The sequence below is a fragment of the Salvelinus namaycush genome, chromosome 21 (genome assembly GCF_016432855.1).
Source record: "Salvelinus namaycush isolate Seneca chromosome 21, SaNama_1.0, whole genome shotgun sequence".
Taxonomy (NCBI): domain Eukaryota; kingdom Metazoa; phylum Chordata; class Actinopteri; order Salmoniformes; family Salmonidae; genus Salvelinus; species Salvelinus namaycush.
Window position 1 is genome coordinate 56,531,142 of NC_052327.1, and position 23,185 is coordinate 56,554,326.

Consider the following 23,185-nt stretch of genomic DNA (forward strand, 5'->3'; position numbering starts at 1 on the left):
AAGTAACAAGTAAAAAAGGTAGACATGCCAAGTAATTAGTGCTTTTAAAATTATAATTCTGTTTTTGAATTAAGTGTTTAAAACGTGTCGCTCTGTTATCAAAAATCGGTAACAGTGACTGAAAAATCTGACTGCAATTTAATTGGCCTTAACGGGAAATCGAAGTCGACACAATCCACACAGTTACATTAGAGCACACTACAGTACCATGCAATACAGTACCATGCAGTACAGTAGAGTACAGTTCAGTACAGTACCATGCAATACAGTAGAGTACAGGTCAGTACAGTACCATGCAGTACAGTAGAGTACAGTACAGTACAGTACAGTTCACTACAGTACAGTAGAGTACAGGTCAGTACAGTACCATGCAGTACAGTAGAGGGTGGAGAGCTGGGCACTGGTCCCGAACCCAACAAGCAATGTTATTTTAGGCACATGTGACACCGCTCGCTTGCCAGCCTTGGTCCCAGCAATTTCGCTCTACACGCAATATCAGAAATGACCAATAGAAATAGGTTAAATGACCAGAGGCTCATTATATTAGGCTATATCAACCAATAGGATAGACGTAGTTTGAAGAGATGCTTTGCATATAGCAGACCATTTAGGAGCGGGATGAATTTCAAACAGAGACAAAATATGAGTGATGAATATTAATTACCAGGCAATGTAGTAAACTGTAGCTTAACCAAACGTATTAAGTTTCCTTGGAAAGATAATTTACCCGTGCTTCTCCACCCATGCTTCTCCACCCATGCATAGGCTATAGCCTACTCTATTTAAGCGTTTTTTTAATACAATAGGTAGGCTAACATATACAAAAGCAGAAAGACCACCTTGTTCAAATAATCGGCAAGGGACCCCAAAAAAATTCTGTCATTCTGTTACCAAACTTTGCATCTGCACTGTACCTTAAATAAATGTGTTTTACTAAAATGTTCAGTGGCAATTGTGAAAAGTCGACTTCTGCATATTGGCAAATGGTTTGTTAAACTTTGCAACCAACGTTGCTTTGCTTGGCATACTCACTTTAAAATGTATCAGTGTCACTCCGTTACCGTGGGAACTGCCCGGCAACAAAGGCTCTCCACTTCGGTCTGTCTGCCTGTGTTTGCCTGCCTGTTCACGATGAAGACTCGATGCCGAGAACAGGGCTATGGATCGCTGGCTGCCTGTTCACGATGAAGACTCGATGCCGAGAACAGGGCTATGGATCGCTGGCTGCCTGTTCACGATGAAGACTCGATGCCGAGAACAGGGCTATGGATCGCTGGCTGCCTGTTCACGATGAAGACTCGATACCGAGAACAGGGCTATGGATCGCTGGCTGCCTGTTCACGATGAAGACTCGATGCCGAGAACAGGGCTATGGATCGCTGTGGCTGCCTGTCCACGATGAAGACTCGATGCCGAGAACAGGGCTATGGATCGCTGTGGCTGCCTGTTCACGATGAAGACTCGAAGCAGAAAGCAGGGCTATGGATCGCTGGCTGCCTGTTCACGATGATGAAGACTCAATGCAGAGAACAGGGCTATGGATCGCTGGCTGCCTGTCCACGATGAAGACTCGAAGCAGAAAGCAGGGCTATAAGGACAGCTAGGCTGTTATCTGCCTGTTTGTCCCTTGTTTATGGGCGGAGCTCATTATAATAATAGCCAGTGTGTATAATAACCATTAAAAACATGAAGATACTACAGACTACCCCTTTGACCAGGGGCCCATAGTGCACTATTTAGGAGACAGGGTACCATTTGAGATGAGACAAAGTGGTGTTCTATTGGGGAGATTAAACCCAAAGCATTGTGAGCAGACACAGAAGGGGCCTCGTGTATTCCTGTAGAAAGTGTAAAATCAACCCAGTTAGAAGGACACAGGGTACCCCTCACCGAAGATACAAGGAGAAAAAGCTGCTGTGTTTCTTTACAAAAGCCAAATCGCCCAGCTGGGATCTATTAAAAAAGGGAGCGAAGAGAGAGAGAGAGAAGAAGGAAAAGATGACACAAATAGTTATCTACCTGCACACACAGAGGATGTTGGTTAAGGGCTTGTAAGTAAGCCTTTCACGGTAAGGCGCATGTGACAAGTAAAGTTTGATTTGATTACACAAACGTACTGAGCCAGAAGCTAGTAATCTAACTGCCTGGCGGTGAGGGAAATTATGATAGGCTGAGCAGAGCGGGAACCCTCCAGAGGGTGAGGCGGGCGGGAACCCTCCAGAGCGTGAGGCGGGCGGGAACCCTCCAGAGCGTGAGGCGGGCGGGAACCCTCCAGAGCATGAGGCGGGCGGGAACCCTCCAGAGCGTGAGGCGGGCGGGAACCCTCCAGAGCGTGAGGCGGGCGGGAACCCTCCAGAGCGTGAGGCGGGCGGGAACCCTCCAGAGCGTGAGGCGGGCGGGAACCCTCCAGAGCGTGAGGCGGGTGGGAACAACATTAACAATGTACTTCCTGATCAATTTGATGTGATTTTTAAATGGACAAAATTGGTTGCTTTTCTTTCAAAAACAAGGACATTTCTAAGTGACCCCAAACTTTTGAACGGTAGTGTACACCACCAGCACAAGGACACCCCCCACCACAGGAAATATGACACACATTGCCTCTTCAATCACATGTGTTGAGGCTTCTGCTGTGAAATATGTTAGTGAACATAAATAGATGAGGGTTTACCACGAAGAACAGACCCACATGATAAAGGAGAGGAGAGAGAGTGAGGGGGGGGGGGACAGAGGAGAGAGAGTGAGGAGGGGGAACAGAGGAGAGAGAGTGAGGAGGGGGAACAGAGGAGAGAGAGTGAGGAGGGGGAACAGAGGAGAGAGAGTGAGGAGGGGGAACAGAGGAGAGAGAGTGAGGAGGGGGAACAGAGGAGAGAGAGTGAGGAGGGGGAACAGAGGAGAGAGAGTGAGGAGGGGGAACAGAGGAGAGAGAGTGAGGGGGGAACAGAGGAGAGAGAGTTGCAGATTTGGGACCTGATAAGCACCTAAATTGGAGCGTAGTGGCTGTACAGTAACACGCTATAAATGACGTCAGAACTCAGGGTCTCCGCTTCACAGCTCTGTCTGGGCGTCCTCTCTGGAGGGTTCCCGCCCGCCTCACGCTCTGGAGGGTTCCCGCCCGACTGACAGCCGTTCTGAACTTGAGCACCGCACGCAACAAGAAGATGGCCCCGTCCCTCCCGCTAATTGGGCAACTTTTGCGCGTTTGTTGATGTCTGAGTTAGGGAAATACTGTACATTTAGAGGGCTTTATTAATTTTAGAAAGATGAGACGTTGAGGAATACAATAAATCGCTTTGATGTCATATAAGCAGAGGCAAACACCCGTGAGTCCAAATGTGCACTTCACATTTTCCATATCAACGTTGATGATCGCTGTGTTAGACGTACAGTTACAAGACAACATGGAGTCACAACCTGGGTCGTTCTTTTTTTTTTTTTCTCCCCAATTTCGTGGTATCCAATTGCTAGTAATTACTATCTTGTCTCATCGCTACAACTCCCGTACGGGCTCGGGAGAGACGAAGGTCGAAAGCCATGCATCCTCCGAAACACAACCCAACCAAGCCGCACTGCTTCTTAACACAGCGCACCTCCAACCCGGAAGCCAGCCGCACCAATGTGTCGGAGGAAACACCGTGCACCTGGCCACCTTGGTTAGCGCGCACTGCGCCCGGCCCGCCACAGGAGTCGCTGGTGCGCGATGAGACAAGGATATCCCTACCGGCCAAACCCTCCCTAACCCGGACGAGGCTAGGCCAATTTTGCGTCGCCCCACGGCGACGCACAATTGGGCGCGAACCCAGAGTGAACCCAGAACTCTGGGCGCGAACCCAGAGTCTCTGGTGGCACAGCTGGCGCTGCGATGCAGTGCCCTAGACCACTGCACCACCCGGGAGGCCCACAACCTGGGTCGTTCTGAACACATCCTGGGTCGTTCTGAACACAATGGGCCTGTTAGTCTATTTTTTTCTTATTTAGTTTTGTACATTTTTCTTTTTCAAATGGGGGGGGCGGATACAGGTACAAAAACAATCAAATAAATGCATACAAAGATGACCCATTCCCCTGCTCAGCCCACTACCGACCCGTCGCACTCACATCTGTAGCCTTGAAGTGCATCAACACCATCATCCCAGAAACCCTATACCCACTCCAATTTGCATACCGCCCAAACAGATCCACAGATGATGCAATCTCTATTGCACTCAACACTGCCCTTTCACACCTGGACAAAAGGAACACCTACGTGAGAATGCTATTCAGTGACTACAGCTCTGTGTTCAACACCATAGTGGCCTCAACGCTCATCAATAAGCTAAAGAACCCTGGGACTAAACACCTCCCTCTGCAACTGGACCCTAGACTTCCTGACGGGCGGCCCCCAGGTGGTAAGGGTAGGTAACATCCGCCATGTTGATCCTCAACACGGGGGCCCCTCTGGGGTGCTTACTCAGTCCCCTCCTGTACTCCCTGTTCACTCATGACTGCACGACCAGGCACGTCTCCAACACCATGATTAAGTTTGCAGATGACACAACAGTGATAGGACTGATCACCAACAACGACGAGACAGCCTATAGGGAGGAGGTCAGAGACCTGGCCGTGTGGTGCCAGGACAACAACCTCTCCCTCAACATGATCAAGACAAAGAAGATGATTGTGGACTACAGGAAAAAGAGGACTGAGCATGCCCCCATTCTCGTCGACGGTGCTGCAGTGGAGCAGGCTGAGAGCTTCAAGTTCCTTGGTGTCCACATCACCAACAAACTAACATGGTCCAAGCACACCAAGACAGTTGTGAAGAGGGCACAACAAAACCTATTCCCCCTCAAGAGACTGAATAGATTTGACATGGATCCTCAGATCCTCAAAAGGTTCTACAGCTGCACCATCGAGAGCATCCTGAAAAGGTTGTATCACTGCCTGGTATGGAAACTGCTCGGCCTCCAACCGCAAGGCCCTACAGAAAGTAGTGTGAACGGCCCAGTACATCACTGGGGCCAAGCTTCCTGCCATCCAGGACGTCTATACCAGGCGGTATAGAAAAATTGTCAAAGACTCCAGCCACCCTAGTCATAGACTGTTCTTTCTGCTACTGCATGGCAAGCGGTACCGGAACGCCAAGTCTAGGTCCAAAAGGCTTCTAAACAGCTCCTACCCCCAAGCCATAAGACTCCTGAACATCTAATCAAATGGCTACACAGACTATTTGCATTGTTGGTTAACTTCTACTTGCACACAATCCCGGATCCGGGAGCACCCTCATCAGTAAAAAAGCTGACTAGCATAGCCTAGCATAGCGCCACAAGTAAATACTAGCATCTAAATATCATGAAATCACAAGTCCAAGACACCAAATGAAAGATACACATCTTGTGAATCCAGCCATCATTTCTGATTTTTAAAATGTTTTACAGGGAAAACACAATATGTATTTCTATTAGCTAACCACCATAGCAAAAGACCCAACTTTTTTTTTTTCACAATTTTTTTACTGCATAGGTAGCTATCACAAATTCGACCAAATAAAGATATAAATAGTCACTAACCAAGAAACAACTTCATCAGATGACAGTCCTATAACAGATTTATTGTATAGCATATGTTTTGTTAGAAAAATGTGCATATTTCAGGTATAAATCATAGTTTTACATTGCAGCCACCATCACAACTCTCACCAAAGCAGCTAGAATAACTACAGAAACCAACATGAAATACCTAAATACTCATCATAAAACATTTATGAAAAATACACGGTGTACAGCAAATTCAAGACAAACATCTTGTGAATCCAGCCAATATTTCAGATTTTTTAAGTGTTTTACAGCGAAAACACAATATAGCATTATATTAGCTTACTACAATAGCCAACCACACAACAGCATTGATTCAAGCCAACAGTAGCGATAACGAATAAACCAGCAAAAGATATTAATTTTTTCACTAACCTTCTCAAAACTTCATCAGATGACAGTCCTATAACATCAAATTACACAATACATATATGGTTTGTTCGAAAATGTGCATATTTAGCGGCACAAATCGTGGTTATACAATATGAATAGTAGCCAAAATGCAAACAAAATGTCGGGAGAAATCTTGGGAGAGGCACCTAATCTAATCAATAACTAATCATAAACTTGACTAAAAAATACAGGTTGGACAGCAAATGAAAGATACATTAGTTCTTAATGCAACCGCTGTGTTAGATTTTTAAAATTAACGTTACTACGACATACAGCGTGCGTTAAAGCGAGACCGCACCGAAATTAATGGCGGAATAATAGTTTAACATTTTTCAACAGAAATACGAATTAACATCATAAATAGTTCTTACTATTTGATGAGCTTCCATCAGAATCTTGTGCAAGTTGTCCTTTGTCCAGAATAATCGTTGCTCGGTTGTCGTCTTCAACTTTGGAATTAGCAGCAAACATTAGCCATGTGGCGCAGACGTGTCCAACCCACCATAACGCAGCACAAAAAAAATACTGAAAATCGCAATATACTGATATAACTCGGTTTAAAATAACTACATTATGATGTTTTTAAGACGTATATCGAATAAAATCAGAGCCGGATATATCTAGCGCCTATAACAACAGCTTTTCAGAATGCAATCCTGAGGTCTGTCTTGCGCCATGACGAACGTTGAAAAGACTGCACACCCGGTTCCAAGAGCTGTTGTACGGCCTCAGATCTACCTAGACACCCCATTCCAATTCTCACTGCTTACTGACATCTAGGGGAAGGCGTATGCAGTGCATGTCGACCCATAGATTACATGCAAATGAATAAACTGACCCTGGAACAGAGTGCCCGATTTCAGATTTCTCACTTCCTGTCGGGAAGTTTGCTGCAAAATGAGTTCTGTTTTACTCACAGATATAATTCAAACGGTTTTAGAAACTAGAGTGTTTTCTATCCAATAGTAATAATAATATGCATATTGTACGAGCAAGAATTGAGTACGAGGCAGTTTAATTTGGGAACGATTTTTTACAAAGTCGAAATGGCGCACCCTATTGAGAAAAGGTTTTAAGGGCTTGTAAGTATGCATTTCACTGCAAGGTCCTCAGATCCTCAAAAGGTTCTACAGCTGCACCATCGAGAGCATCCTGACGGGTTGCATCACTGTGTGGTATGGCAAGTGCTCGGCCTCCGACCTCATGTGACAAATAAAATTTGAATAACCAGACCTCTCTCACCCACAGAAGAGGGGGAGGGAGCTGATGCCGGTTCGACAGCTCACACCCTGTCGGAAATTACAGGAGAAGACGACTCTTTTCCCTTCTAGTATAAAGTAAAACTTTGTTAACAGACAGACAGTCTTCCTGCCGAAACTAACAGTTTCTAAAGCAAATACAGGAACAATATTTCTAACATAAGAATGTGGGGAGATGATCTACAGAAAACTTAAGTTATATTGTTTTTTATTTTGTGATGTCATTATTTATTTTTTTAAAGGAAATACTGTAAGTTGAAAAGTATTTACACTACAGGTGTGAAGTCTCCATCCTTAATGTATATGAAAAATGAACATATTTTTGATGAGATCGGAATGGGATTTTAGGAGGTATAACAGAATCTCTCTCTCTTATAAACTGTACATAGTAAGTAGCCACGCCCCGAGTGAGGTCAGAGAGTGTGTCAGACTGACGGAACCGACCCCTTTCGGCCAGAGTGCATAAAAGGATTGGTAACAGAAATTAACATTAGCCTTAGGGTTCTTTAGGGCCCTGGTCAAAAATAGTGCACTACATAGGGAATAGGGTTCTTTAGGGCCCTGGTCAAAAGTAGTGCACTACATAGGGAATAGGGTTCTTTAGGGCCCTGGTCAAAAGTAGTGCACTACATAGGGAATAGGGTTCTTTAGGGCCCTGGTCAAAAGTAGTGCACTACATAGGGAATAGGGTTCTTTAGGGCCCTGGTCAAAAGTAGTGCACTACATAGGGAATAGGGTTCTTTAGGGCCCTGGTCAAAAGTAGTGCACTACATAGGGAATAGGGTTCTTTAGGGCCCTGGTCAAAAGTAGTGCACTACATAGGGAATAGGGTTCTTTAGGGCCCTGGTCAAAAGTAGTGCACTACATAGGGAATAGGGTTCTTTAGGGCCCTGGTCAAAAGTAGTGCACTACATAGGGAATAGGGTTCTTTAGGGCCCTGGTCAAAAGTAGTGCACTACATAGGGAATAGGGTTCTTTAGGGCCCTGGTCAAAAGTAGTGCACTACATAGGGAATAGGGTTCTTTAGGGCCCTGGTCAAAAGTAGTGCACTACATAGGGAATAGGGTTCTTTAGGGCCCTGGTCAAAAGCAGTGCACTACATAGGGAATAGGGTTCTTTAGGGCCCTGGTCAAAAGCAGTGCACTACATAGGGAATAGGGTTCTTTAGGGCCCTGGTCAAAAGCAGTGCACTACATAGGGAATAGGGTTCTTTAGGGCCCTGGTCAAAAGCAGTGCACTACATAGGGAATAGGGTTCTTTAGGGCCCTGGTCAAAAGTAGTGCACTACATAGGGAATAGGGTTCTTTAGGGCCCTGGTCAAAAGTAGTGCACTACATAGGGAATAGGGTTCTTTAGGGCCCTGGTCAAAAGTAGTGCACTACATAGGGAATAGGGTTCTTTAGGGCCCTGGTCAAAAGTAGTGCACTACATAGGGAATGGGGTTCTTTAGGGCCCTGGTCAAAAGTAGTGCACTACATAGGGAATAGGGTTCTTTAGGGCCCTGGTCAAAAGTAGTGCACTACATAGGGAATAGGGTTCTTTAGGGCCCTGGTCAAAAGTAGTGCACTACATAGGGAATAGGGTTCTTTAGGGCCCTGGTCAAAAGTAGTGCACTACATAGGGAATAGGGTTCTTTAGGGCCCTGGTCAAAAGTAGTGCACTACATAGGGAATAGGGTTCTTTAGGGCCCTGGTCAAAAGTAGTGCACTACATAGAGAATAGGGTTCCATTTTGGACTCAACCTGTGTCAGCGAGAGATCACCTTCTCAGCTACAAAATCGAATAGTTCCGGGACCCGTCCCTATAGGGAATAGGGTGCCATATGGGACACAACCTAAGTTCCCTGAACCCATCAGGGAGAGCAGCAAATGGGACGTGCCTCAGATGTATAGATTAGTGGGACGTGAACTAACCCCATGACCACCAAACACACAGGCGCCTGAACACACGCCACATAAAAGCTCTTGCATATTCTGATTCAGAGGGGTTGGGTTAAAATGCAGAAGAAATTTCAGGTGAATGTATTCAGTGCAACTGACTAGGTATCACCCCCCCCCCCCCTTCCCTCCGATCTCAAGACACAGTCCACTTTGACTATACCAGAGATGCTGAGGCAGTTACCTAGCAACCGCCAATGGAATGCCATGGCTGCTTCTTCACCATTTGATACTCCCCTTGACAACAAAGGTATTTTCCTCAGGCTGACTCACTTGGCTGTTGTGTGTGTGTCTGAAGTGATGCTTTATCTTAAATTAAAATGACTTTGCTCTCTATGGAGTGGATGAGTTCCCTCTACCTAGAGCTCCCCTTAGGGGGACAAAAAGGGTTTTGAGAGCGACTACCTGCCTGTCTGCTTTGCATGACCAGAGGACTATACTACAAAATAGGAACAATAAAGCAGATGGTTAACTTTGATTTTTTTTAAATCAACCAAGTATAGATTGTTTAAGAAAGCTAAACGTATGTTTTTTGGTAATTGTGTCATTTAGACCAAAGCCCATTTCAAGCTCATCTGTCAAGAAGATGGTTATTTCATGATAATTTTAGGTAAATTAACGGTGTAATTTCTTGATGCTGTTTTGTAGAACAACCTCTGTCTGAAGCCGAGACGTAGTCAGGAAGGAAGTGGAAACTCATAATCTGCACTTAAAGATGTTTTATTGGTATGGAACTGTTATGAAAGTTGTATTGTCCATTTTGTTTTGTATTTAAACGTGTACATGACACTGCAACAAAATGTCCCCACGGGGACAATAAAGTCAGTAAGAAATTAAAGGATAGTTTAACTAACCCTTTAAATGTTACTTCCTGCATGTCTTCTAGAACAGAAAAAGCATGTGTGATATTGAGTGGTATTTGTTCCGGTGGTGTAGCGAACATCACCACCGGACTGAGGTACCAGGGAGGTGTAGCGAACATCACCACCGGACTGAGGTACCAGGGGGGTGTAGCGAACATCACCACCGGACTGAGGTACCAGGGGGGTGTAGCGAACATCACCACCGGACTGAGGTACCAGGGGGGTGTAGCGAACATCACCACCGGACTGAGGTACCAGGGGGGTGTAGCGAACATCACCACCAGACTGAGGTACCAGGGGGGTGTAGCGAACATCACCACCGGACTGAGGTACCAGGGGGGTGTAGGGCACATCACCACCGGACTGAGGTACCAGGGGGGTGTAGCGAACATCACCACCGGACTGAGGTACCAGGGGGGTGTAGCGAACATCACCACCGGACTGAGGTACCAGGGGGGTGTAGCGAACATCACCACCAGACTGAGGTACCAGGGGGGTGTAGCGAACATCACCACCGGACTGAGGTACCAGGGAGGTGTAGCGAACATCACCACCGGACTGAGGTACCAGGGGGGTGTAGCGAACATCACCACCGGACTGAGGTACCAGGGGGGTGTAGCGAACATCACCACCGGACTGAGGTACCAGGGGGGTGTAGCGAACATCACCACCGGACTGAGGTACCAGGGGGGTGTAGGGCACATCACCACCGGACTGAGGTACCAGGGGGGTGTAGCGAACATCACCACCGGACTGAGGTACCAGGGGGGTGTAGCGAACATCACCACCGGACTGAGGTACCAGGGGGGTGTAGCGAACATCACCACCAGACTGAGGTACCAGGGGGGTGTAGCGAACATCACCACCGGACTGAGGTACCAGGGAGGTGTAGCGAACATCACCACCGGACTGAGGTACCAGGGGGGTGTAGCGAACATCACCACCGGACTGAGGTACCAGGGGGGTGTAGCGAACATCACCACCGGACTGAGGTACCAGGGGGGTGTAGCGAACATCACCACCGGACTGAGGTACCAGGGGGGTGTAGCGAACATCACCACCAGACTGAGGTACCAGGGGGGTGTAGCGAACATCACCACCGGACTGAGGTACCAGGGGGGTGTAGGGCACATCACCACCGGACTGAGGTACCAGGGGGGTGTAGCGAACATCACCACCGGACTGAGGTACCAGGGGGGTGTAGCGAACATCACCACCGGACTGAGGTACCAGGGGGGTGTAGCGAACATCACCACCAGACTGAGGTACCAGGGGGGTGTAGCGAACATCACCACCGGACTGAGGTACCAGGGGGGTGTAGGGCACATCACCACCGGACTGAGGTACCAGGGGTGTAGCGAACATCACCACCGGACTGAGGTACCAGGGGTGTATTCATTACATGACGTAAGTTGTAAAACATATTGCAACAGACTCAGTTTACTCCAAATGGAAAATGTTTTGCAATGAAAGCAAGTTTTCTTTTTTTTTGACAAATTCTGGTAGGTCCTTCCCTGTTTCATTTTGTTTGCTTCTGTTTGCTTCCGTTTAGTTCGGTTCCTAGTGAATACACCCCTGTCCTCTTGAGATATGGCTAAATGTTTCATTTTAAGTGAGCCCTGAAAAGCAAAGACATGGAATGGAACGTTAACTAGGTCAGCCTAAGTTTTGATGAGATAAATAATTGACATTTTTAGCTAGCTAGGAGAGTAGAGAAGCCAAGGATCTAATGACAGAAATAGTGAGACAAGACAAGGATATGAATGTGAGAAAGCAGCATGTCATTTCACAACTGCTGGTGACCACAGTGACCACAGTGACCAGAAATGACCCAGACCTGCCGGTGACCACAGTGACCAGACATGACCCAGAACTCCCGGTGACCACAGTGACCAGGCATGATCCAGAACTGCTGGTGACCACAGTGACCAGACATGACCCAGAACTCCCGGTGACCACAGTGACCAGACATGATCCAGAACTGCCGGTGACCACAGTGACCAGACATGATCCAGAACTGCCGGTGACCACAGTGACCAGACATGATCCAGAACTGCCGGTGACCACAGTGACCAGACATGATCCAGAACTGCCGGTGACCACAGTGACCAGACATGATCCAGAACTGCTGGTGACCACAGTGACCAGACATGATCCAGAACTGCCGGTGACCACAGTGACCAGACATGATCCAGAACTGCCGGTGACCACAGTGACCAGACATGATCCAGAACTGCCGGTGACCACAGTGACCAGACATGATCCAGAACTGCCGGTGACCACAGTGACCAGACATGATCCAGAACTCCCGGTGACCACAGTGACCAGACATGATCCAGAACTCCTGGTGACCACAGTGACCAGACATGATCCAGAACTCCCGGTGACCACAGTGACCAGACATGATCCAGAACTCCCGGTGACCACAGTGACCAGACATGATCCAGAACTGCTGGTGACCACAGTGACCAGACATGATTCTCTGGAGGTTGGGTTGCCATATCATCAAGGCTGATTACTTTGGAAACCACTTGAACAGTCACCTAACTAAGGAGATTAAAAGGAACTCAAGCTGGAATGAATAAGTCACCAATAATAGAGACGGGCTTGAAGGGATTAAATAGCACCTTTCCTGAATGGCAGAAATAGTATGTTATCAGGCAATAACAGTGATTCATGGATATACCAATTACACCCTTACCCTCATCCTTCTCTTGTTATTGAAACACTGCCACCTAATTCCTGCCTCAAGTGAAATATGCTTTTTATAAAAGCTATTTAATGAAGCTGACGAAAGATTAAATGCAAAAGATAGCATTAACTTCATAGATAAATAATCAATGATTTCTCTCTATGCTTTATGGGCCCCCCGTTCAGACTCCAACAGAAATACATGAGTTCTGTAGTTATACTATAACTCATCTGCTCTCAGGTATCCCACAAACCCATTCTGGTAGGAACACATGAGAAATCACTATCCCACAAACCCATCCTGGTAGGAACACATGAGAAACCACTATCCCACAAACCCATTCTGGTAGGAACACATGAGAAATCACTATCCCACAAACCCATCCTGGTAGGAACAAATGAGAAACCACTATCCCACAAACCCATTCTGGTAGGAACACATGAGAAATCACTATCCCACAAACCCATCCTGGTAGGAACACATGAGAAACCACTATCCCACAAACCCATCCTGGTAGGAACACATGAGAAATCACTATCCCACAAACCCATTCTGGTAGGAACACATGAGAAATCACTATCCCACAAACCCATCCTGGTAGGAACACATGAGAAATCACTATCCCACAAAACCCATCCTGGTAGGAACACATGAGAAACCACTATCCCACAAACCCATCCTGGTACGCCTCCTCTGAAAGAGGCTCTGAGATACTCAGATATATGAAGGAACACATAATGAGCTACCAGCACTCGTACAGCTTGAGATGGCACTCTTTCAATCATTCATGTCTTTATATGTTTCTACCCCCCAATGATCAGAATTATGATCCAATCAAAATCTGTCAAATAAAATAAAAAAAGCCTCCTCAGAAAGGGCTCAGAGATGCTCCCAGCTACAGGAACCCGTAACGTACGAGACGCTCCCAGCTACAGGAACCCGTAACGTACGAGATGCTCCCAGCTACAGGAACCCGTAATGTACGAGATGCTCCCAGCTACAGGAACCCGTAACGTACGAGATGCTCCCAGCTACAGGAACCCGTAACGTACGAGATGCTCCCAGCTACAGGAACCCGTAACGTACGAGATGCTCCCAGCTACAGGAACCCGTAACGTACGAGACGCTCCCAGCTACAGGAACCCGTAACGTACGAGACGCTCCCAGCTACAGGAACCCGTAACGTACGAGACGCTCCCAGCTACAGGAACCCGTAACGTACGAGATGCTCCCAGCTATAGGAACCCATAACGTACGAGATGCTCCCAGCTACAGGAACCCGTAACGTACGAGATGCTCCCAGCTACAGGAACCCGTAACGTACGAGATGCTCCCAGCTACAGGAACCCGTAACGTACGAGAAGCTCCCAGCTACAGGAACCCGTAACGTACGAGACGCTCCCAGCTACAGGAACCCGTAATGTACGAGATGCTCCCAGCTACAGGAACCCGTAACGTACGAGATGCTCCCAGCTACAGGAACCCGTAACGTACGAGATGCTCCCAGCTACAGGAACCCGTAATGTACGAGATGCTCCCAGCTACAGGAACCCGTAACGTACGAGACGCTCCCAGCTACAGGAACCCGTAACGTACGAGACGCTCCCAGCTACAGGAACCCGTAACGTACGAGATGCTCCCAGCTACAGGAACCCGTAACGTACGAGATGCTCCCAGCTACAGGAACCCGTAACATACGAGACGCTCCCAGCTACAGGAACCCATAACGTACGAGACGCTCCCAGCTACAGGAACCCGTAACGTACGAGATGCTCCCAGCTACAGGAACCCATAACGTACGAGATGCTCCCAGCTACAGGAACCCGTAACGTACGAGAAGCTCCCAGCTACAGGAACCCGTAACGTACGAGACGCTCCCAGCTACAGGAACCCGTAACGTACGAGACGCTCCCAGCTACAGGAACCCGTAACGTATGAGATGTCAGATGCTCCCAGCTACAGGAACCCATAACGTACGAGAAGCTCCCAGCTACAGGAACCCGTAACGTACGAGACGCTCCCAGCTACAGGAACCCGTAACGTACGAGACGCTCCCAGCTACAGGAACCCGTAACGTACGAGATGCTCCCAGCTACAGGAACCCATAACGTACGAGATGCTCCCAGCTACAGGAACCCATAACGTACGAGATGCTCCCAGCTACAGGAACCCATAACGTACGAGACGCTCCCAGCTACAGGAACCCGTAACGTACGAGATGCTCCCAGCTACAGGAACCCGTAACGTACGAGATGCTCCCAGCTACAGGAACCCGTAACGTACGAGATGCTCCCAGCGACAGGAACCCATAACGTACGAGATGCTCCCAGCTACAGGAACCCGTAACGTACGAGATGCTCCCAGCTACAGGAACCCATAACGTACGAGATGCTCCCAGCTACAGGAACCCATAACGTACGAGATGCTCCCAGCTACAGGAACCCGTAACGTACGAGATGCTCCCAGCTACAGGAACCCGTAACGTACGAGATGCTCCCAGCTACAGGAACCCGTAACGTACGAGATGCTCCCAGCTACAGGAACCCGTAACGTACGAGATGCTCCCAGCTACAGGAACCCGTAACGTACGAGATGCTCCCAGCTACAGGAACCCGTGACGTACGAGATGCTCCCAGCTATAGGAACCCGTAACGTATGAGATGCTCCCAGCTACAGGAACCCGTAACGTACGAGATGCTCCCAGCGACAGGAACCCATAACGTACGAGATGCTCCCAGCGACAGGAACCCATAACGTACGAGACGCTCCCAGCTACAGGAACCCGTAACGTACGAGATGCTCCCAGCTACAGGAACCCGTAACGTACGAGACGCTCCCAGCTACAGGAACCCATAACGTCTGAGTGCTGGTGCCTTATGAGGTCTTCCTATAGCTGGAAGCCGCTCAGAGCCCTGTCTACATGGATCAGTGTTGGATGTCCATGACAGCAGTGCTCTCTTCATTGGCTTCAGTTGAGCCAGAGTATGGCTTTCTAAGAAAATAAAGCGGAATGCAATGAAGGAGCGCCCAAATACAAGAGAGGATATTGTTCACATAGCATGGTGACATTGATCCATGTAGTGTGGGCTCACAGGCTTTATAATATAAAGACAATATGAAACTAGTCATGTGACCCCCGGGGCTGGAACAGTGAGGGGCCGTGTCCTAATACAACTATCAATGAAAAGAGACTAGTGACAAAACAGTTTTCTATCCCTCTTTCCGATCCTGGTAGAGAGTCAATGCATTTTCATTCCAGGGGTAAAAGTTTGTGGTACAGTGTGTGTACAGTGTGTGTGTACACAGTGTGTGTGTACAGTGTGTGTGTTGGACTCTATCAAGGGGAAACACACGACTATGAATTAACAACGAGAGAGACAGAGTCCTAAAAGGTTTTCATAACAAGCCTCTACTTAGGATGAACATAAACCCCACTGGGAATATTAAGGTCATTATAGAGAAGTAGTGAAATTAACCAGGGACCACTAAAGTCCCGCTGTCTACTCTCTCTCTCTAGCTACAGTACACTCTCTCACTATGCATGTCTCTCTTTAATCAATCCCTTGAGCATGAGCTCAGTCCACGGGGAGGAGAGCTCAGTCCACGGGGAGGAGAGCTCAGTCCACGGGGAGGAGAGCTCAGTCCACCGGGAGGAGAGCCCAGTCCACGGGGAGGAGAGCCCAGTCCACGGGGAGGAGAGCCCAGTCCACGGGGAGGAGAGCTCAGTCCACCGGGAGGAGAGCTCAGTCCACGGGGAGGAGAGCCCAGTCCACGGGGAGGAGAGCCCAGTCCACGGGGAGGAGAGCTCAGTCCACGGGGAGGAGAGCTCAGTCCACGGGGAGGAGAGCCCAGTCCACGGGGAGGAGAGCCCAGTCCACGGGGAGGAGAGCCCAGTCCACGGGGAGGAGAGCTCAGTCCACTAACTCCTCCACGGGGAGGAGAGCTCAGTCCACGGGGAGGAGAGCCCAGTCCACGGGGAGAGAGCCCAGTCCACGGGGAGGAGAGCCCAGTCCACGGGGAGGAGAGCCCAGTCCACGGGGAGGAGAGCCCAGTCCACAGGGAGGAGAGCTCAGTCCACGGGGAGGAGAGCCCAGTCCACGGGGAGGAGAGCCCAGTCCACTAACTCCTCCACTTCAGGCAGTGCCAAAACCAGATTAAAGTCCCTGTACTAGGACTGACTGGGCGCTTGGTCTCTCACTCACACAACACACACAACACACACACCACACACACCACACACACCACACACACCACACACACAGTCTGGTTGGTGCCCACTATTTGGGGTGTAGCATATTTAGCCCAGTAACAGATTTGTTAGCCACTGGGTGTGGGCGTATTTAGCCTAGCAAACACATTAACTTTCATGGTTATAGAGTAAGGCCGCAAGGCTAATATTTTAAGCCAAAAAACAATTACAGGAGCAACGTGGGTTCTTGGTACATTTTCCCAGCAGTAATGGCCCAGGCTGAGTGTCGACAATAAGTTCTCTGATGGATTTACAGAAGGCATGCTAGGAGCCAGATTTAATTCTGTCTGGATTCACCAGGTTAAAAGAGAAGCCGACTGTTTGGATAGCAAACTGTGTTCCAGTAAACGCTAGCCCCTAAAGCCTGATCGTGTTAAAGTTGTCTGGAGAAAACGCATCGAAGATCGCCCCAGTGCGTTACATGCATTAACAAGCAAGCTGCCTACATCAGGGTGAAGCTTCACAGTTCCACTCGCCACAATCAACAGCCCTCGTACGTCTTGACAGCTAGTCTTTACTAGCCTGGTCCCAGATCTGATTGTGCGCTCTTCACGACAACAGCCATAGGACTTGGCTATACATCACAAACAGATCTGGGACCAGGCTAACTCTTTACAGCCAGCTAATGTTCATGTTCCATTACCACCTCCATCAACAGGCCTTTTATAACTGACTTCACTGGTGCTGGCTGGGTGAAGAGGGCAGTGAAGACAGTAGAAAACAAAGACCGCTCTACGTTATGAGAGCTCTTTATAAAACAGAGAATTCCCTGTTTAGAGTCACATGGTAGATCACAGGTACCAGCCACTGGTCTCTACTGCCCTACACGACACAGAGACAGGAACAATGTGCTCATGATGAGGTGGGAAGCCAGCCGTAAATCAACAGGACAGATAGAAATATCTTATATAATACAGTGGCTTCAGAAAGCATTTATACCCCATGACTTATTCCACATTGTTGAGTTACAGCCCAAATTCAAAATGGATGAAATATATTTCTCACCCATCTACACATAATACCCCATCATGAGATGGTTTTCAAATGTATTGAAAGTGCTATGACACTCCAAATTGAGCTCAGGTGCATCCAATTTCCTTCAAATCATCCTTGAAATGTCACTACAACTAAAATTAGAGTCCACCTGTGGCCAGTATTCAAATCTAATTTTTTTTTTTATACATGGTTTAGAAAGAAACACACCTGTCTATTTAAGGTCCCACAGTTGACAGTGGATGTCAGAGCAGAAACTATACCATGAAGTCCAAGGAACTGTCCGTAGATCTCCGAGATAGAATTGTGATGAGGCATATATCTGGGGAAGGGTATAAAACTATTTATATTTCTTCACCAATCTGGGCTTTATGGGAGAGTGGCCATACGGAAGCCACTCCTGAGAAAAAGGCACGACAGTAAGCCTGGAGTTTGTAAAAAAAGGAACGTGAAAAAGACTCAGAGCATAAGGCAAAAGATAGCAATCTGATGACACAAATGTAACTCTTTGGCCTGAATGCAAAGTGCTATGTCTGGAGAAAACCAGGCACATCTAACACAATCCCTACCGTGAAGCATGGTGGTGGTGGCAGTGTGCTAAAACCAGGCACATCTAACACCATCCCTACCGTGAAGCATGGTGGTGGTGGCAGTGTGCTAAAACCAGGCACATCTAACACCATCCCTACCGTGAAGCATGGTGGTGGTGGCAGCATTGTGCTATGGAGATGCTTTACAGCGCCACAGACTGGGAGAGTGGTAAGGACAGAGGGAACAATGAATGGAGTCAAATACAGGCAAATCCTTGATGAGAACCTGCTTCAGAGTGCAAACGACAGACTGGGGGGCGAAGATTTACGTTCCAACAGGACAATGACCCCGAGCACACAGCCAAAGAAACGCTGGAATGGCTTCAGAACGTGAAAGTCCTTAAAAATATATATATATTTTTTTTTAAATGGTAGTTACTCCAGTTTCCTGCTACTTTCCTGAGGTTATCATTTCAAAAAACATGACAAATCTAACATTTCTGCCAAAGCCCAGACTTGAATCACGTTGAAAATCTGAGATTGCTGTTCACCGCCGCTCCCCATTTATATTAACAGAGCTTGAGAAAATCTGCAGGGACAAAAATGGGAGAAAATCCTCAAATCTAGACGGGTATGTCTGTATCAGCCTTGCACAAGACAACTCCAAGCTGTAATCACCGCCAAAAAAAAAGGTACTTCAAAAGTATAGACTCAGGGATATGTATACTTATGTAAATGAGATATTTCTGTATTTAAATTTACAACAAAAATTGCAAAAAAAAAGTATAAAAACATGTTTTCACTTTGTCATTAAGGGGTAGTGTGTGTAGATGGATGATGGGGGGGAACGACCATTTTGAGTTCAGGCTGTAACACGTGTGGAATAAGTCCAGGGGTATGAATACTTCCTGAAGGCTCTGTATATATAGACGTATGCTTGAATGTTCCTTCAAGCATTCAGATTTGTGCTCTCTGTGTGTATCATCCACACACACGCACCATAGCAACCCACACACATTGTGTGTTGCTTTTCCCAAAATATCAGTCACACGTCAGGAGGCGTTAAATGAGTAGCGCCAGAGAGGCGAGAGGATTTACTCCGCCTAAAATATGTCCACGAAAATAATGAACCGAATTTGCTCAACAATTTGTCCTTTAGCTAATTTGCTACAATAGGTTTATTTTGAATCTAATGTACGTTTTTGTAATGGTTAGGTTGTGACAAATGCACTGATATAAAAGTGGACATATATGTGGTATTAATAAGGCAACTTTGGGAAAATAATTACTTTATATCAGAGTTGTGCCTGCTGTTCACACGCGTATCTGCCCTCTCATTGGCTAGAATGGTCCAACCCGATCTCAACTCCTCCCGCCTGCCTTCCATCTTTGAGGACATCTATTTCCATTGTCAGAGCGGTCACTCGATTATCTTGTCAATATAATTAGAGAATATTTGGTAGCACACTGACTCACTACTGCATATGACTTCCTGTTACATGGCTGTTGATTGGCAAAAGGAGGATTAAAAGAGTGAGTGTGATGTGTTTAGCCATGTGTGTTTGGCAGAGGAAGAACAATGGTTTCCTTCTGCCTGTCCCCCTGAACACAATTTCAGGGTCTGTCACTTGGGCTTAGGGAGAGTGACAGGACTATTGAGGGAGAGCAAGGAGCTCAGCCTGAGTCCAACAATCCCAGCTGGGTCTCTTTGCATCCCATCTTCAAATCAAAATAATAATAATAATGTGTGTCACTTGCGCCGAATACAACAGGTGTAGACCTTAGCGTGAAATGCTTACGTACAAGCCGTTAAATCAACAATGCAGTTCAGGAAATAGAGTTAAGAAATTATTTACTAAATAAACTAAAGTTTTAAAAAATTAAATAGACTAAAAAGTAACAAATAAATGACATAACAATAACGAAGGGGTTGGTACCGAGTCAATGTGTGGGGGTACAGGTTAGTCTAGGTCATTTGTACATGAAGCTAGGGGTAAAGTGACCATGCATAGATGATAAACAACGAGTAGCAGCAGTATAAAAACAAAGGGGGGGGGGGGGGTCAATATAAATAGTCCAGGTGGCCATTTGATTAATTGTTCAGCATTCTTATGGCTTGGAGGTAGAAGCTGTTAAGGATCCTTTTGGTCCTAGACTTGGCGCTCCGGTACCACTTGCCGTGCGGTAGCAGAGAGAACATTATGACTTGGGTGACTGGGGTCTTAGATATTTTCCGGGCCTTCCTTTGACACAACCTGGTATAGAGGTTCTGGATGGCATCAGGACCAATTCTCATTTGACTTTTCACCTGTAAGCAGGAATCAGGAGGATAGAGTTCTGGTCAAATTTGCCAAGAGGGCCTCGTATGTGTTTCTCTGTGTGGAGTAAACGGTCCTATTTAGGACCTGGTCCGGAGTAGGCAGGACATCCAGAGCTGCCAACTCGTTGAAATAAAAATCTCCATCCAAGTCTAGGTTACTGATCGCTGTTCTGATGTCCAGAAGCTGTTTTCAGTCATAGGAAAATGACGGCGGAGATAATGTACAAAAAAAAGTTAAGATCTGCAATATTTAAAAAAAACACTAAAAATTGGTTAGGAGCCTGTAAAATGTCCACTATCCACAGCAATGCCATCTTTCTGGGTGGGGGCTGGCCTGTACAGAAGACTCTGGTATGGGACTGTCAGTCAGTCGTGAAAGACCCTGGTCTGTCTGTCAGTCTGCTGGGTGTCCACATTTAAAATACTTTTTTTGAATCCATCAATCAAATTGACAAAAATAAATAAATAAATAAAACAAAAAGGATCCAGACATTTGGAAAAAAAGGTCCCTGTCTGCATGGCACTCAACAGTACAGAAAGCACCTCCTTCTCCAAACTGATAGACAGGCTGAAAATCAGAGCAGTACCTAGCCAATTGCTTTGCCCACACAGAAATTTAGCTTGTGCAGAACTTGTGGGGGGGGGTGGGGGGGCTCTGCGAAACGCCAATACACACACACACACACACGTGAATCGTCACACTGCAGGAATAACACAGTAAAAGCCCACAGCAGACAGTTTACTGCATCCCAAATGGCACTAAAGTAGTGCACTATACAGAATAGGGTTCTATAGGGCTCTGGTCTAAAGTAGTGCACTATATAGGGAATAGGGTTCTATAGGGCCCTGGTCTAAAGTAGTGCACTATATAGGGAATAGGGTTCTATAGGGCCCTGGTCTAAAGTAGTGCACTATATAGGGAATAGGGTGCCATTTGTGACTCAAGCAGATTTCAGCAGACCCTAACAAAAAGCAGACAGATTGAAGAGGCTCCCTGTTAACTAAACCTACATCAGGGATGGGCAACTGGCTCGCGGATCAATTTACAAAAACGCCGTCATGGTCTCAACTTACTGTCGAGAGTTCGTAGAATACGTCAGGCGAGAGTTCGTAGAATACGTCAGGCGAGAGTTCGTAGAATACGTCAGGCGAGAGTTCGTAGAATACGTCAGGCGAGAGTTCGTAGAATACGTCAGGCGAGAGTTCGTAGAATACGTCAGGCGAGAGTTCGTAGAATACAGCAGGCGAGAGTTCGTAGAATACATCAGGTGCAATTTGGACATTTGGTTGTTCATCAGCAGTTGTTCTCGTTATGTCAGTCACTCAATTAGCCCACGTCAGATAACATTTCTCAGGAGGGGCATTGATTTTGTTAGTCAGTCGTACTCCTATATTAAAAACCACAAACATTTCTCTCCGCCCTATTGTAAAATGTGTAAATTTGCAGGAAATTAGCTGTGAAAAACTGCTAATCTTTCTCTTCGCCCCATGGCAAAATGAGTAGAATTTCATGAAATTAGTTATAAAGTTGCTAAATCTTCTCTCTGCTGTAGAATTACAACAAACTTGCTTTAAAAAACTGCAACATTTTCTCTACACACCATGGCAAATGTGTACAATTGCAGCAAAGTAACTCGAAAACAAACCAAATATAGTCTACACAAAACCATAAGGCCTTTTATCTTCGACTGAAAAAAATAACATTATCTAGACAAGACTGCTTTTGGAAATACAGCACGGCAAGTGTCTACCAAATTCAATAGACACAAACTGTTGACAAATTAAATGGTTCTAAAATGGGTCATGGTGCTGGTGTAACTTTAGACCGTCCCCTCGCACCGACCCGGGCGCGAAACAGGGACCCTCTGCACACATCAACAACAGTTACCCACGAAGCGTCGTTACCCATCGCTCCACAAAAGCTGCGGCCCTTGCAGAGCAAGGGGAACTACTACTTCAAGGTCTCAAAGCGAGTGACGTAACCAATTGAAACGCTATTAGCGCGCACCACCGCTAACTAGCTAGCCATTTCACATCCGTTTGATTGGAAACATCAAAGTTGTGGGTACAATCCCCCTATACGCTGTACAGTAGGTCACAATGCTGACAGTTCTGTAAGAGGCGTTGGATAAGTGTCCGCTATATACTACCATAAATGGTGAGAAAGAAGAGGGTCCCATCAGACACCTCAGTGTTTCTTGGAGACAGCATTAGAGTCAAGAGAGATTGATTGTTCTGTTTAACTAAATACAGGAATGAAATAACCGAGCCCTTGCCAAAGCCCTTTTCTCACACAGTTACAATCAAGAACACAATGTCCAACAGATGTACAGTACCAGTCAGAAGTTTGGACACACCTACTCAATCAAGGGTTTT

General features: G+C 46.9%; 1 protein-coding gene across 4 annotated transcripts in view; it reads right to left on the reverse strand.

Annotated features, from left to right (window-relative positions):
* Positions 1-23,185, reverse strand: part of LOC120066520 (tumor protein p53-inducible protein 11-like) — a 131,917-nt gene that overhangs the window by 26,654 nt on the left and 82,078 nt on the right. The window contains exon 1 of one of the 4 annotated variants that reach the window (XM_039017947.1): positions 1,033-1,573. The exons of the other annotated variants lie outside the window; for them this stretch is intronic. The gene's annotated coding sequence lies outside the window, so the exon portion shown is untranslated. Of the gene's footprint in view, positions 1-1,032; positions 1,574-23,185 lie in introns of those variants that run through there. 4 annotated transcript variants of the gene reach the window in all.